Source organism: Protopterus annectens, chromosome 2.part1 (genome assembly GCF_019279795.1).
Source record: "Protopterus annectens isolate FY-2018-M chromosome 2.part1, PAN1.0, whole genome shotgun sequence".
In the NCBI taxonomy this organism is placed as follows: Eukaryota; Metazoa; Chordata; order Ceratodontiformes; family Protopteridae; genus Protopterus; species Protopterus annectens.
The window spans coordinates 146726493-146744059 of NC_056729.1; positions in this window are offsets into that span (position 1 = coordinate 146726493).

The following is a 17567-nucleotide window of genomic DNA, read 5'->3' on the forward strand; positions in this document are numbered from 1 at the left end:
ACCGTAAATGGCACACACTTAACTTCTTTATAAAGTGGTTTGCAACTTTAGTTGGAAGGCAAAAAAGGATGCACATGCTACAAAACTGGACAATTATCCATAACGTATATTTTATGCTGCAGAGGCATTTTCAGTGATGGTTAATGTAACTCTCGCATCTATTAAAGAAAATACAAACAAGATGTGCATTCCTCTTTAATGAGTACGGCAGATTCACCACCTGAAAATAGAATTAATTGTATTGTTTAGTTTGATATTCAGTGCATTGCTTAATGATTTAGCCTGACCTATTAAATAAAGTGAAGGCAAGCTGTGTATACCTGTTTAGTGATTAAGGCACACTTTTAGCACCTGACAACAGATTTAACTTTATTCCTTAGTTTAGGAATCAGGCATTCTTCTGTGCCAAGGTTGTACATGGTTTACCACAAGCACATCCAAATACACTGTACTATCACACATCATTTATATATCTATATCTTTATCTATATCTATATATCTATATACAGCTACATATCTATATCTATAAATGTGTGTATAGCTATATCTATACATATGTGTGTGTGTGTGTGTGTGTGTATATATATATATATATATATATATACACATATAATTTTTTTTTACTTTCATTTCTGCTGATTTCTAACAAGCTTTTATATTTCATAGTATAGTTTCTACCCAGTGCTAGCCTTTTTAAACTTTAACTACTTCACTGAAACACTTAAATAAAGATCCCCGTTTTCAAACAGGTGCAAGAATAAATGCAGACTGCTTAGCCTAAATTTCCTGAGGTGTTAAGGCTTCCATGGTAACCTCAGCTGTGACGTTAAAATTGACTTTAATGGTTTTCTGTGTAATGTCTCAATTCCTTACCAACAAACCACAAGAAGCTGTCCTTCAGGACTGTGTGCTATTTATAGAAGGTACTCAGAAGCCTCAACTAAAAGATAAGAGATACTACATGGATAGAAAATAACATTCTTCACCGTCAACAGGTCATGCCATTTGTTCAATGTATACTCAAGACAAACAAGGGATTTAGAAGCCTGACTGTGAAAGAGGGAGACAATGAAAAAAAAACAGTGATTCATTTAAGGTTATTGAAGGATGCAACATTCAAAGACAGGGCTGAAGCAGGTGCATTTTTAAACATAAATGATGGAAAGAGAGAAGACATACATAGTAATATAATGGGGTGGGGGTAAATGAAAAAAACAAATTATTGCCAGGACAATTCACATTTACAGAAAATCTATACAAAAACTGACATAAAAATAAAAAAAAAACCCTCTGAAAATTCTGATAAGGCATACAAAAAAAGTCATGCATCTATGGTAAAGTGTAATCCAGTCAGGATTTTTTTCAAAATACTAACATGAATCAACAGTTAGCCAACTAAATTAGTGCAGACTGCAATGTCTGCTATAATACTAAGATGTTATCTGGCAAATCTTTAAATGTTTGTAACAAAATTTGGATGATAGTAAATGGAGGAAAGAAATATAAATGTACTAAATGAATCTATATTCAGTTCAGACAGCATACTAACACTTTAATGTTTTACATTGATATCACTAAGACATCTGAAGGCATAAGACAGAAATAAAAAATTATGCAAGACGTAAATGCATGGTTCAGTCATGTGCAGGATGTTGTTGACTCACAGGCAAGGGCTGTGCCAGTAGAGTCATATGATCTGCAAAGGAGAAATTAATGTATGCAAACGGTTGAGTGAATACTGGTGTGAAAATTCAGAAAGAGCACAGACTCACATTCTGGTGAAATGAGCAAGTATATATTAAAGCAGCAGTCAAAAATGTTTTGGGTAACAGACATTTTAGAAACTGGAGCAGGACTGGCTTACTTGAACAAATGAATGCAGGAATCCATGTTAAAGAAGCAAGTTTATTGGTTCTGTCCACATTGGAAATGATGCCTTACATACCATTGACTGACTGACTGGCATGAGCATAGATTACTACCATATTTGGCAGCTAGTACAGAGGATTAAGGCTTGGTGTTGCTAATAAGCTACCTCCTAGTCAAGTATACAGGGTTTGAGGCCTTCCACTTCCATGTGCTTACTGTGTGACTCCGAGCAAGTCACCTGACCAAACTGTACTTCTAGATCAATCCTGAGAAGGGGCACGTTTGTGAAGTGGGCATACCTGGTTAGCAAATTTTTAATAAATAATAAATGAGTGGAATTGTTGATATGACACAATAGCCATATTGCAGAAGTAAGTATGGGAGTAATTGTAATTACTGGGTGTCTGAAACTGTACTAGTAAATAGACTGGATTGAGTCTGGTGTTGTTGTACAGAACAATAACCTTCTGACTTTTAGTTAGAGCAGACACAAAGTTGGTATATATATATATATATATATATATATATATATATATATATATAGTTAGTAGGTGCATAAATTCACTGTATTCCAGTGCATGGGAAGATGCAACAACTAAAATACGTTAAACATATCATAGCAATTTCTGGAAGATGTTGTTTGGAAGATTGAACCATATGTCCTGTATTGAAGCATTTTGTTTGGTATATCTGGGCTCATATTTGTGAAAGACAGCAGCTAGCTACATAAAGTGCCTTGTGAAATGAATGACTCCGCTCTACCTTTAGATACTGAGAGGTGTGTAAGCTTAACTATTCTGACAACAGGAGCTTTCTAGAAAATACCATGGGATACACTGAGTGTCTCACGGTTATGAATCTCAGGAATACTTGCACAATTTCTTTGATATGCTGATTTTATATGTTGAACATATCTTGTTTTAGTAAAAGGGAAAGAGACACCACTGTGCATGCCATGCACAGATGCCATGTACCACTGTACATGGCGTCTGTGAAATCACCCTCTTCCCCTCAACTCTAGGTAATACTGACAGCATACATGCTGCAGTTAAGGCATAATCTGGATCCTGTTGAGATACGTATGTCAACAGGAATGGCAGCCATTGCTTGTATAGCTAGATGGACTACAGGGCAGCTGGCCTCATATGTCTAATGAGTCATATCTTTATTTATTTATTTGTCTGCTTATGCATTTATTTATTTATTTAGTTGTTTATTTATTTATGCATTCATTTATGTATTTATGCATTTATTTATTTATTTAGTTGTTTATTTATTTATGCATTCATTTATGTATTTATGCATTTATTTATTTACTTGTTTGCCTATTGATGCATAACTGTCTATGTGTGTTGGACAGTTAATTCAGAGGATTAAGGCTATGAACTGTTAAGAAGCTGCTTCCTGTGGGCCAGGGTTTGATTCCTTCAGCTTTCACTTGCCTGCTGTATGACCTTAAAGTAAATCACTTAGCCAAACAGGGCTTTAGGGCAATTGGAAATTTGGGTTCAGCTAGTCAATGGTCTATAGACTGAATGACTAGTAAACATATATATGGTGAGTAGTTGCCCCCAAAAATGCATGTGTTGTAGATGCTGTATTATACCTCCATGAAACATGGCAAATGACTCCAGCATGACATCATTAATGCATGCTGGCAGAACATTATTATGACGTTACCCATGCTTTTTCAAATGTGCATTTGTTATTCTTAAGACCCATTTCAAATGTTTTGGTATCTTGAGATAGGTGACTAAGGGGAAGGCACAAATGGACACTTTTCAATTAGATGAAGAGCACAGTTTAGATTACCAGAAACAAAGTGAAACATGAGGTTCAGTACTATACATCTTCTCAGCTTGCAAGTAAAATAACCACAGAGAATAAAGTAATGTGAATGATATAGTAATTGCCATAATAAAACCAGTGGAGTCATGAACATTTTTTGTCATTTTTCTATTAATTAAAACACAACACTATATTTGAAATTCTAAACTGCACTCCACATCTCAAACATCAAAGGCATTTGTATATAGAAAATTGCATAACCGCCGATTGTGTTGGCAGACTACAAAGGGCAAGTAGGTTCCAGACCTAGACTATTCCTTACCATCCTTGATTCCCTACCATCCTTGATTCTCTAAAATCGTTACGTCCCTACCATCCTTGATTCCCTACCAGTTTTCAAAAACATTTTTTTAAATTTTTCAAATACATTTGAATGACTTCCATAGTACTTAGACATAACATCTTAAATAACTATGTACACTATTTACATTAGCCTGACAATATAACAGTTTTTAATGTACGCTTTTAAGTTATAAGTATGTCCAATCCACTATCAGAGTGTCCAATCAATTATTGTATAGCATCAATCAATGATAAGACTTTTCCCCAAGGGTTGTTGATAAATGGCTTTGGATACATTCTTAGTTCTTTAATTTTAATTTCCAATAATGCTGTGGTCTTCAGTAGGCTGTAGAAGTCTTCCAAAGTTAGTATGTGTTTGTATTCCATCTTCTTGTTATTCACTTCCTTGAATTTGCAAGTATAGTCCATACTAAATATATGCTTGACCTATTCAAATTACGACTTTCGTTCACATTTAATAATACAAGAGCTTTAGTTAAATAAAATGATTCATTAAATAAAGCTTGTAGAAAGTTATTAATACCATTCCAAAATAGCTTAATTTTAACACAATCAAATAAAATGTGGTTTCAAGCTGCATTGTGCACTTGCTCACATCTCCAACATATCCTTTTATGGAAGAACTAATTTTACTAATTCTGTCTGGGGTTAAGAATGCTCTGTGCAAGCATTTCCAATTTAAAACTTACCAGTATTGGGTAAAGGATGTATATTTTGTTGATAATAAGATATTTGTTTTAATATCTTCAGTTAACTGTATTGAGTGTCCTTCTGTTATATATTTTCAATATGAGTTTTTGGGTATTGTTTTCTAGTTTATGAATATTTTGTAAAATTTTGAAATACTGTTTCCCATGTCAAAGTCATTATATATGATTTCATATATGTATTTCATAAATTTAGGTATTTCTTTAAATAAAGAATTGTTAATTTTTCTACTTAGAGCTTACAAATATGACAGAATACTCTGTAAAGTTAGCCAGTCGTGTTGTGGAATTTTGTATCTTGTTTTTATTACTTGCATATCTAAAACTTTTGGTGCTTTGATACATTGGAGCCAACAAACAAATATGTTCTGTTCCCAGAAATTAATAATTTCTCTATATATTTTAAGTGGAAAGTTCTTTGCGACTATAAATGGTGTTAAAAAAATCAAACCAGATTTTTAAATCTATAATTGCATTAATAATTATCCTAAACGAATCAATGTAATAATTAATCATACAAGTTATATTGCATACTAATACATACTATGTGCCATGGCAAATTGTTTTTATCTGTTATTTGAATTTTGTTTTGTAGATCAAATTCATTTATTGATATTACAGTTAGTAATTATTTCAAATTTGCAGAGTAATGTGGACTTACCTAATCTGAGATTGTTTTCGATATTGATGCTTGTATATATGTTTCTATATTAGGAAAGTTTAATCCTCCCTGTTTCCATGGTCTGATATGATGTATTAAAGTTATTCTGTTTCTTTTGGGAAACCATAAAAATTGTATTAAGCATGAATTTATTTCTTTAAATATATTCCTTTCGGATAACAGTTGTATTGTCAAGGCTATATATAGGATCTTGGGCAGTAAAACCATTTTTATTAACTGTAGTCTATCTTCAAATGTTAATATTATTTTGTTTCATTTTTCCACAGAGATTTTAATTGTACTGATGCTATTGTTGTAGTTTTTTTGAGACTAATTCATTATTATCCTTGCATAACTTAATTCCTACAATTTCAAGGTAGATTCTTGTTTCCTTGTGATGTGATCCCCCTTAGTTTGCAGTTCTTTTTTTAATTTAAAAATAAAAATTTTGATTTTGATTTATTGAAATGGAGTCCTGAAGTCATGAGAAATTTGTCAATTAATATATCTAATTCTTCTAATGTCTATTTTGTATTAGACAATGATAGTAATATGTCATCAGCAAATAGCATTATTTTAGAATTGTATCATTCATAAACATCTATTCCTTTGATTTTTATATTGTTATGATTTGAATCTGCCACTATTTCAATAGCCAGAGCAAATAGAATTGGTGACATAGGACATCCTTGTTTAGTGCCTTTTGTTATATGTATAGATTCAGAGGTAAAAGGACCTAACTTGACATATGCTAAATTATTTGTATACATATTCTTTAGGAGATGAACAAAGGATGCAGGAAATTCAAATAGCATTAGGATTTTGAATAAATAGTCCCAATTTAGACAATCAAAGGCTTTCTCTATATCTAAGCCAATTATGTGTGTTTCTTTATTTTCTTTATTAACATAATCTATAAGAAAAATTATCCATGTAATATTGTCATGTGTGTGTCTGTGATATATAAATCCAGTTTGATCATTATTTATTGTTTTGGATAGTGGTATTTTCATTCTGTTAGTTAATATTGTCATAAGTATCTTATAGTAATTATTTAATAATGATATAGGTCTATATGAGGTACAGAGGTTTGGGGATTTGTTTTCCTTTAGGATTGGTGTAATTAAGGAATATCTTCAAGAGGGTGGTATTAAAGCTTGTGACTGAATTTCTAATAGAGTTTTATGGAAGAGGGATAATATCTTTGAAGGAAAAAGTTTATATATTTCCATAATTATGCCATCTATACCTGGAGCTTTATTATTTTACCCTCTTTTATTGTACCTGTAATTTCTTTGTAGGATATGGGTGCTTGCAGATCTAGTTTAAAATTTTCTGGTATTTTTTTATATTAGAACATTTTTCATCTAGATTTAATTTATCGATATGTATATTTTCTTTTTGGAAATGTTCCATAGAGTGATTTCTATAGCAGTCAAGAATGTCACCTATATCCGAGACATTTTTCCTTTCTTTTCATTGAAGATACTTTTAATGTTATTAGCTATGGGTTGTATTTGATTCTTGTGGATAAATTATGTAGATATTTGGGAGAAGTGGCCAAGGTATTCATTTTTAAATTTTCTAAAGCTAAACTAGTTTTATATATTAGAATTTTGTTGTATTTATTGTGTAATACTTCTACTTTCTTTTTCATTTCCAAATGGTCTTGATTTTTTTTCAGCTTTCAGTGACAAAAGTTTGGATTCTAGATCTAATAATTCAGAACCCCATTCTCTGATTTCTTTTATACCAAGTTAGGGTTTTACCATGTATATAGTCCCATATCATTATTTTATTTATTTCTGTGTGGTAATTAATATACAAGAACTGTAATTCAGATAATAACCAGGGTTTGAACTCTTTAATTTTATTTATATATGCTGGAATTCTGGAGTTAAAGATTAATAGTGTGTACCGATTTTGAAGTTTTAGTATCAATGAATTATGGTGTGAAAAGGGGCAGGGAGTGACTGAGAAATTAATGATTTTAAAGTGTAAGTTATGGGCAGCAAATATTTTATCTGTTCTAGTCTGGGTACCAAATCTGTGATCTTGATGGGAAAACAACAAAGATTTATCTTCTTTAAATTTGAAAGTATCTACAAGATGAAATGATTCTACCCACTTGTTTAAAGCTTTTGATACAGCAGATGTACACAGCAGTCTTTTATTTGTAGTTTCAGAAATATCAAATATGCAGTTAACATCTCTTCCTAATATTAATTTGCCTTTATAATTATTGGAAATTAAATCCAAGTGTTTTTTTTTTTTTTTTTAACAGTTCCTGTTCCAATGCCCAGGAACCAGTATAGATTGGCAAGTCCATATCCTGTTATTATATGTAACTATTACTAATGCCATAAGGCCTTCTTATCTTCATACTTATAAATGATTTCTGGGTTAATCACATTTGTTTTCCATAAAATTGTTACCCCTTTTGCCTTTGTCTTATATGTGGATTGTCCAATAACAAATAAAAATTCCGTGTGACCAGACCACAATATTTATAATTTATTTATGAATTTATAATTAATTAAGTATCTAATTTGTTTTAAAACAACTGTATAAAAACAAGAGGCACCATAACATTCATTATTCTGATGAAGTCTGCATATGGCAGACGAAAGCGCTAAATCTGTGTAACTGTTTTAATTTTGTGATTAAAAATATTGTGGTCTGGTCACACGGAATTTTTATTTGTTATATGTGGATTGTGCCAATATCATATACTCCTTAGGATATCGTTTGTAATTGTCATTTGTTTTGAAATGAGTTTCTTGAAGGAAGACAATTTGTGCTTTGTTCAGTTTTAAATATTTCTGTTGATTTGATCTCTTGCAAGGATTGTTTAAGCGATTGGTATTTAAAGATAATAAAGTTAAATCCATCATAGGTTATTTAGACTATGTTTTTTTTTTGTTTTATTGTGACTATTAAACATTTTCCTCTAATAACTATAAAGTATAAGTGTGAGCTTTTAAAGGACATTATCAGTTTTCTACTTTGAATATTTACCAATAAAGTAATGTTTTGGTCAGGCATACTAAAAATGTTTTGTGAAATAAATTTAAACTACTAAATCTTAACAAAACTAAGATCTGCACTAGCCATGGAATTAAAATCATTCCTAATATGATGGATAAACCTAAGTCCATCAGATTATCACTCATACCTTGACAATCCAGAACATTTGAGCTCCATAAATTAAATTATCATATGGAGAATATTTGTAATAGGAATAAGCAATATTTATATTATTTTGAACAGAAACTGTACTATTGTAGAGTAGACAGAATTTTAATAGAATATAAATGTCTACTTATTGTATAAGCAATTAATATTTACATGAAAGATAGATGCCAAGCAATTCAATCATAGTAAAGTAGGATGTATCATATATAAAACCTCAGTAAAAGATTATAGCTCACAGTTATTTAACATATTCACCCTTATTGATGAAATCTTTCAAAACGTATTACTTAATATAAATAGATGGTAATAATATTTATACCTAGTGTTTATGATACAATGTATTTTACTAGATATATTAGAAGTTATATTTCATTGTTTGCAAGCATTTAAGTAATCACTTTGTTGCTAACTTACTTAAAGCATCAAGTATGTTTTATGTGAACATTGATGAAAGTTAGTGCATTTTAATTATCAGTGTATCCCTCTTCCCCCCATTTCCTACATATAAGGATTTTCATATCTGTCATTTTGTATTATAAAATGAATAAAATTATAGGTTAAAACAACAAATTCGCTTATTGTGATTAATGATTACAAATTCCCTTTCCGTTTTCATAAATTGCCATTTTATAGCATATACTGGAAGTTTTTAATTTTAAATGGCAACATTTTATTTTGTATAATCAACAAAGGTTAAACATTCCTAGTTCAGGCTTCTATTGTTTTCCTTGAACAACTTTGTCAGTTTGATGTCATGTATAAAACATTAGTTACCTTGGTAACAGCTTAAGTATTATGTATGGTCAAGATGGGTTACAAAACCACAGTTCAAGTTAAAGCAATTATATGACTTGTTATGCACATTTACTTATCATCATGCTTCCCCTTGATGTTCAATATAGTGTTTGTCATTTATGAAAAGTTAAAACAATAGTGTTATTATACACAAGCTCGTGTTATTAAACTGAGTGTCTATTGTCAAAGTAATACTGTTTGTTTAGAATATGATTGTTAAATTATGTGGCATTTGAAGTTTAGGCCTCTATTGTTTCTCTTGAACAACTTTGTCAGTTTGATGTCATGTATAAAGCATTAGTTACCTTGATAACCACTTAAGTATTATATAAGGTCAAGATGGGTTAACAAAACTACAATTCAAGTTAAAGCAATTACATGACTCGTTATGCATATTTACTTATATAAGAAAATCATCATGCTTCCCCTTGATGTTCAATGTAGTGTATGTTATTTATGACAAGTTAAGACAGTAGTGTTATTATACACAAGTCCATGTTATTAATTCCTGTCCTTAATATCTAAATTCAGCAGACTGCTTCATTTTATATGATGATTATATATTATATGTCTAGATTTACTAAAATCATACATTACATAACATTACATAACTATTGTGTGTTTTTTTCTTAGCTGTTGCTTAGTTATTTGACAGATCACAAGCTGTAATGCTTATTCTTATTATTAGCTCCTTCCAAGCATGTTTATACAGTCCATAGACTTTAAATTATGAGACCCTTCTAGTTTCTTATTTATTACAAGTATATTTCCATCCTTACATACACACATATCAGTATTTCAAGCAAGGGCAACAATGTCCATCCAGTTTTGCCAGAATACCATTCACTAGTTCATGTGGTGTGTTTTCAGGCTGTTCTTAAAATATCCAAACCAATATTTGTCCTGTTTCATTTTACTAGCCTATTCCATGCAGTGGCCACTCTACCAGTGAACCACTCAACACACCTTCCAGTCCCACAGATATTTCCACAAAGGGAATCTGATGACTCTCTAGCACTTACCAGCAACCCCAAACACCCCTAAAATCAGCTTTCCCCATATGCCCAGCATGTCCAAGCAAGCACACCTCCCAGACCACTGCAAACAGTACTGCACAAGATAAAGTGCTCTTAGTCTTTCACAATAACTCAGACTTCCACTCTTGTGTAAGTCCTTAATGTGTTTGGACCAAAGTACATTTTAAATATAAAATTGTGCTTATTATTATTATTTTTTTTTATTAAGAATCAACTTAATGAGGTAAATGAAGTGTTGGGAGACCATCGATATGTGTACATGCGGTTTTAAAACAGCCCTTTTATTATATATATATATATATATATATACGAATGGTATCCCTGTTGAAAGGTTTCACTCACCAAAAACATTCCAACTGAGTCAACCACAGTCGATATATAATCCAAAATCCAAACTTTATTTTTTTAAAAAAAAAAAAGCTAGCTGCTGGTAAGTCCACACTTCATCAGATATCAATTAAAAACTTGAGTTAATTAATGCACAAAAGAAAAGTTCTAGTGTACCTGTGTTCCAGTGTGCGATCATTAGATTAGATACGCCTGATCCACCACAATACTACACACATAAATATAATAATTAAATAACAACAAAATAGAAGCAATCTTAGTGATGCAGATCTTTCTGCTGTGACATCTTCTTAGAGTCACTTCGCTGCTTACTAACAGTTAATGTTAATAAGTGGTACTGTAATGTGTGCATTGAATAAATAAAAAGCGAAACATTTAAAACAAAATCTTAAAATAGGTAATGGTTTGCTTCGTATAAAGGACTGCCTAACCTTATGTTTTAATACTAAATATGTGGTAAAAAACAAAATATTTTGCGAAAAATTCTGACTTAAAAAAAAGCTAGTCTGCTAAATGTAGCGGAGGCTTAAACCAGAATGGCAACTGCTGACTCCTCATGCATAGATCTTCAGAACAGTAACATAAGTTAAACGGACTTATTATATGCATGTTTTGTCCCAGTCTAAAAAAGTTTGTTCACTGTAAAATAAGGAACAAAAGCTGTGTATATCATTATATACCTTTTGGTTAGTCCCCTTTTGAATAGCCCTACTACTGGCATGCATTTATGTGGCAAGATATACTAAGTTGGGTATTACAAATTGGCATAAAATGTGGAGCTGTCAAAGGTCACATGGCGCATTAAGTCGGTTCGTTTTATATAGAAGAGGTGATGCACCCAGGCGCAGGAAGGTGAGTGTGAAAAAAAAAATGAACATGGGTATAGGATTTCCTTAGTAAATCTTAAGAAACTGCTAGTAGTTTTTGAATATAAGAAGAAAGATTCACATTTTCCATGGTACCCCCACAATTATGATATCATCTACAAAACGCGCCTGTAGAGTTTGACATGCTAGATGTACTTTATCGCCTCCTGTAGACTGAGATGGATGCATGTTAAAAAAAAATCTTGATTCGGAGGAGGGCGTGTCTGCATATATCCGGCCATCTGGGCATTGCCTATCGAAGTCATTGTGTCACCTCGAGGGTTGGTTGGGTTTTATTGGTTGTTAGGTTAGGGGCATGGGGAAGTTAGCCCACCATGGCCTCCTTGGTAGCTGGTTGGTTGAGCAGCATGATGCCTAGGCTATATATAAACACCTGCCCCCTTTGAAAATCATTGTAGTCCCGTAGCTTCTGTTTAGTAGCTGTATATATTAACTTGTAAACATAACTTATTAAAACATATGATTAATTTGTCTAGTGAAAAGTTGGAGAAAGTTGTTTATATAGTAGATCAGTTCGTAGATCAGTTTCTGTCCCAAGGGTTTTATTCCAAGGGCTGAAAAGTAGTTAACACTAAACCCTAACTCCTAAACCCCAGTCTGTTTTTTTCAAGTCCTGCCACTGTGAGTCCCTCCCAGGTGGGCATACAAAATACATGCAAATACCTGGGGACTATTTTGAGTGAACACACATTTGAGAACATGCTTCTGATGCCATATCTTTGTAATTGATATAATATAAATTATAAATTAATTAACATAGGGTATTTAGGGTAAAATTAAGGTTTCACACATTTTTTCATATATGCATCTCATATGCATGCAGTCGAGGCAATAAAAGTCAGAGACAATAAAAGGGTTGTTGACAACATGAATGAGTCCATTCCACAATGGTCCTCGGCTCTCGGAATGTTCTGCAGTTGCTGCAGTTAGTGTGTACTAACCAAACCAACCAAAACAGGAGGAAAAAAAAAAAAGCAAGTCGGGTATCCCTGTTGAAGGTTCACTCACCAAAAACATGAAAATATTCCAACTGAAGAAGTAGTCAACCACTCGATATATAATCCAAACACGTTCTTTATTAAAATACAAAAAAAATGTTAAATCTTGTATTTTATATCACAGTATTAAATGCAAGGGGACGACCGTCCCGTTATTATTGCATACTGAAAACTTTCATAGAAGTCAGCGTTTCTCTAGTCTATAAACAACAAAGTGTCAAATCTGGGACATGGCTCTCATAATTAACATTACTTGTATACATGATGTCACGTGCATGGCTCTTGTTAAATAACAACAAAATAGAAGCAATCTTAGTGATGCAGATCTTATATATATATATATATATATATATATATATATATATATATATATATATATATTTTTTTTTTTTTAAAACCAAAAACTTCATTGCTGAGAATCATCTTGGAGGCTCCTCATAGCCATTAAGCCTTATCATCACTCTGTCTTCGTTACCATAGCAACCTGGGAGTGTCTTTTTCTGTTACTGTGTCCGTGTACTGCATACCAGAGGCTTGTGATGCACCTGAAGCAAAGCTTCACTTCACTGCAACTTCAAGCCTAAATTCCTTCCCTTTCAGTGAGGCAGCAGCCAGGAAAAAAGAAAACAGATTAAAAAAAAAAAAACCTCCCAACAAGCTGCCACAACAAGAGATAACACATTCTTCCAGCCTTCCCACCTCTCATTCATCAGATGTATAAACAAACTATTCTCTTCCAAAATATCCCAAATCACAGTTTTATCCACCCTCTTCACCTGGATCTAGGCTAAAACACCAAATGGCTCTTCCAAATACACAAGCATCAGTAAACCTCACAGCTGCATCCACACACACCATGTCAGGCTTACTTAATCAAACAGCACTCAAAGCTATGATACCTGCCATAATTGGTATTAATTATGTTTAGACAGAATAATAATGACATTTGTACTAGCTGCCAGACATGGCTGCATCCACGCACACCATATCAAGATTGATCAAACAGCACTCGAGGCTATGATACCTGCCATAATTGATATTAACTATGTTTAGACAGAATAATAATGACATTTGTACTAAGAGGTTGCTACTATTATTTAACCAGGATAAACATGACATTTCTAAATCATACTTTAACTGAAGAAGGCATTGGTCTCCATCACAGCATTTTTTTTTCAAAACACTCTACTGTTACTGCTATTATATATGATGCTAATTTGTTACATTTAAGTCTGAACTTTGATGAATGGTACCTTGTTGAATTAATTAATTAATTAATTAATTAATTAATTACTTAAATTATTATAAGTAAAATCAATGAAAAATGAACAAGATAAGTATTCACTGAGTTCAAGTAGGGCAATAGAAACTTCTATGTTTGTATTATATGTTGCTTTATTTGGCTTATATATAACGTAAATAGTACCCCATCTTGACCTACCTTTGTGAAGAATTATTGGACTCTTTGAACATTCTGAATAAATCATTACTGTTTTTCAGTTGTTTAGGAAACTCTCCTTTTTTAAAATAAAAACAGATGACAAGTTATGTACCATATCAGTTGATACTTTGAGAGATGTAGTTGTAAGAATTATTTTTGGGACAGCTATCTTGGAATCAGTTTTTTTATTTCTTATTTCTAGCATCAGTCCAAGGATTTGTTTATTTTATTCTTTTAAGAGTAGGGGGCCATACATTCCATTTCTTCTGGGATAGACACTATGATGTTGTTTTTGATGAATCTAGTAGCTTCTTCTAAGTCATTAAAAGTTCTCATCTCTTGGCAAAAATAATTTTTATCTTGGCTGGAAAGGCCAGCTGTGCTTTAATTTTGTTTTGTTTCAGCAGTTTTATTATTGGCCAGGCATTTTTCCTTTGTTCTAGTACTCTGGAAGAATAATCATTGTCAAACCTTATCAGGCTTTGATTGTATTTTAAGGGTGATTTTCTCCAAGCAGATTTTAATATTAGTTCCTTGTCCAGAAATGAAAGAAATTTCATAACTATGGATCTAGTTGGAGTATTTGTTGAATTAGAAGCAGGTTTCCTCAGTGCTCTATACGCCCTTTCAATTCCAAATGAAAGTCCCTCTTTCAAGTCTAAAAATTCAGGAATCCAGGTTGTTAAGAATGAAATAATGTTTTCACCTTCAGTGTTTTCAGGCAGACCAAAGATCCTTATGTTGTTTCTCCTTTCCCTGTTTTCTAAGTCATTTATTTTGTTAAGCAGCGATATATTCTGTTTAAGCAGAAATTCTTTTTGGAATTCTTCCTCTTTGAGTCTCCCTTCAATGTCATTTAGAGAAGTCCCTATATTTGTTATTTTTGTATGGTGCTGCTGTAATAGTTCCTTTAGAGTAGCAGTCTGTTTTTGAGAATTTAATTTGAGGTTTTCTGAGTTATTTTAAAGCCATCCATCTTCAAAGATAGTGCCTGTAAGGCAGATGTCATCAATTGCAGTTCTTTTTTCAAAGCAGCATCTGGATGAGGATTCATTGAGATGTTCATATACAGTGACTCAATATATCTCCAAGTTACATGACAGGAAAATTTTTTTACATCTCCACCAAAATTGGTATTTATGTAGTTTAGTAGTTTATCTATAGATTTCTGATGTTTTAAACTTAAAAATAATACAATTTTCCAATATTATTATACTAGTTTATAGAGCTCACAAAATGTGCCGCTCTCAGTTGGCCATCTAGGCTCCGCCCCCATTCCCTACCATTTTTGATTCCATAAAATCCTTAATTCTCTACCATCTTTGATTCCATAAAATCCTTAATTCCCTACCATCCTTGATGCCCTAAAATCCTTAATTCCCTATAATCCTTAATTTCCTACCATACTTAGTTCCCTTCTATGCTTTATTCCCTGCCAGCATTGATTTCCCACCATCCTTTATTTCCTACCATCCTTGATTCCCTACCTTCATCAATTCCCTGCCTTCCCTAATTCCTTACCATCCTCAATTCTCTACCATCCTTGACAATTACATTTATGCAGCTTTACAGAGTTCTACCCGAGAGAAGTTGAAAAGTGTTTAATGGATTATCATCAGATCTGCCCAGTAATGCATTGGTAAAATGCCATAAATTAAGTTGTTGATTCAGGTTACTAATCATAAAAAATGTTGGGTCCTTAGAGCAGTTTGCTGTTAAAGTACTTACAACAAAAGCTCTATTTAACAGACTTTGTGCAAATGTAGTCCAAATAACAATCTTATCTCTCTATGTAAACCATACCTTGCAGAATTTATTGGTCTCCTAACCAGCACTATGTTTATTGGGTCTATATCGCAACATCGAATGCTAAAAACAGCGAATGATGTTACATTGCCACATTTTCAGTGAAAGCTGAAAATGTCGAATCCACAGAACAGTGATTTCTTTCCTAGGGAAAGAAATCGCTATTCCAACCCCCGCAAAAAAAATAAATAAATATTACACACTTCCAAACACATACCCAATCCTAATCATACCCTACAAAAACCAGTAAACAATTAAATACACATATGCACATAACCCAACCATACATTTAACGAAAAAAAAAACAGTAAACATTTTAAACCATACGCACTTACCTTAACCCACACCCTAACCCTAAGGTCAGTAACTCTCGCACATTTACTTAAACAGCTCCAAACACATACACACTTACCTTAACCCTAATTCTACTCCCCCAAAACAAAAGTAAACAACTGAAAACACATACACATGTAACTCAACCATACATCTAACACAAAATAAAAAACAGTAAACACTTTCATACATATGCACTTACCTTAACCCGCACCCTAACCCTAAGGTCAGTAACTGTTGCACAATCATGCTTGGGAGCTATACTGGACAAGGAACAACACTACACTTCAGAACATGGCAAAACAACAAAGCAGTCAAGCAACTTCTTTCCCAGGGAAAGAATTCGCTGAACAGCCACTTTGCTGTTTTGCCTGTTCGCTCTACATGTGTCGACAAAAACGCATTCGACATAATGCATTTTCATTGTACTCATAGGAACCCCATTTATCAGACCTCTAGACATTACTCAGAGCTGATACACTGTTTTTCATGATTAAAAACTTATACAATATCAAGAGTCTCTGAATGCCATGCTGAAAAGATTGCCGTGGGTGTAAATCCTTTCCCTGAGCTAAAACTTGGCATCCAGTATCTCTGGTGGTAAACAAGAACAAATTTTAGTAGTAGTAAGTATATGGTTTTAACACATACTAGGTTTATGGGCAGTGTATTTGTATGGGACTCCAGATGTTTTAACCCACATGCACAAATTCTTCTGTGTTTTCTGTCTTCCTTACAGATTAAGTTATCTACAGCAGTGTGACCAGTTACCAAGCTCGACAGACCCTTGCCTCTCAGGCAATTACTTCTAACCTTTTATTATACAAGAACTACATTGGCCCTTATTAAATGTACTACCCATGACTTAATCAAAAGCTGCAAGTCAAATCAATATGGCCAGATTGTGCAGATGAGATGTCTTTAACACCCCTCTGCACCGCTTTTGCAATACTTGTTAGAAACAACCTTGGCCTGTCCCCAGTACTAAAACTATACATTGACTTAAAAAAAAAACTTCCCACAACACATCCACTACACAAGACATACTCAGACGCAGAAACACACACCAACACACACAAACAAAAACATCTATCTCCTTACCAAACTTTGACCCTAACCCTAAAATAAATGCACTTGTAATGCTCTTGCAAACAAATCCATAGCATCTACCCCTTTGTTTAACTCCAACCATAATCCTAAAATACACACACTCATACACAAACACATAACATCAGTCCCCATACTCATCCCCTGCCCTAACACACACACACACACACACACACACACACACACACACACACACACACACACACACACACACACACACACACACACACAC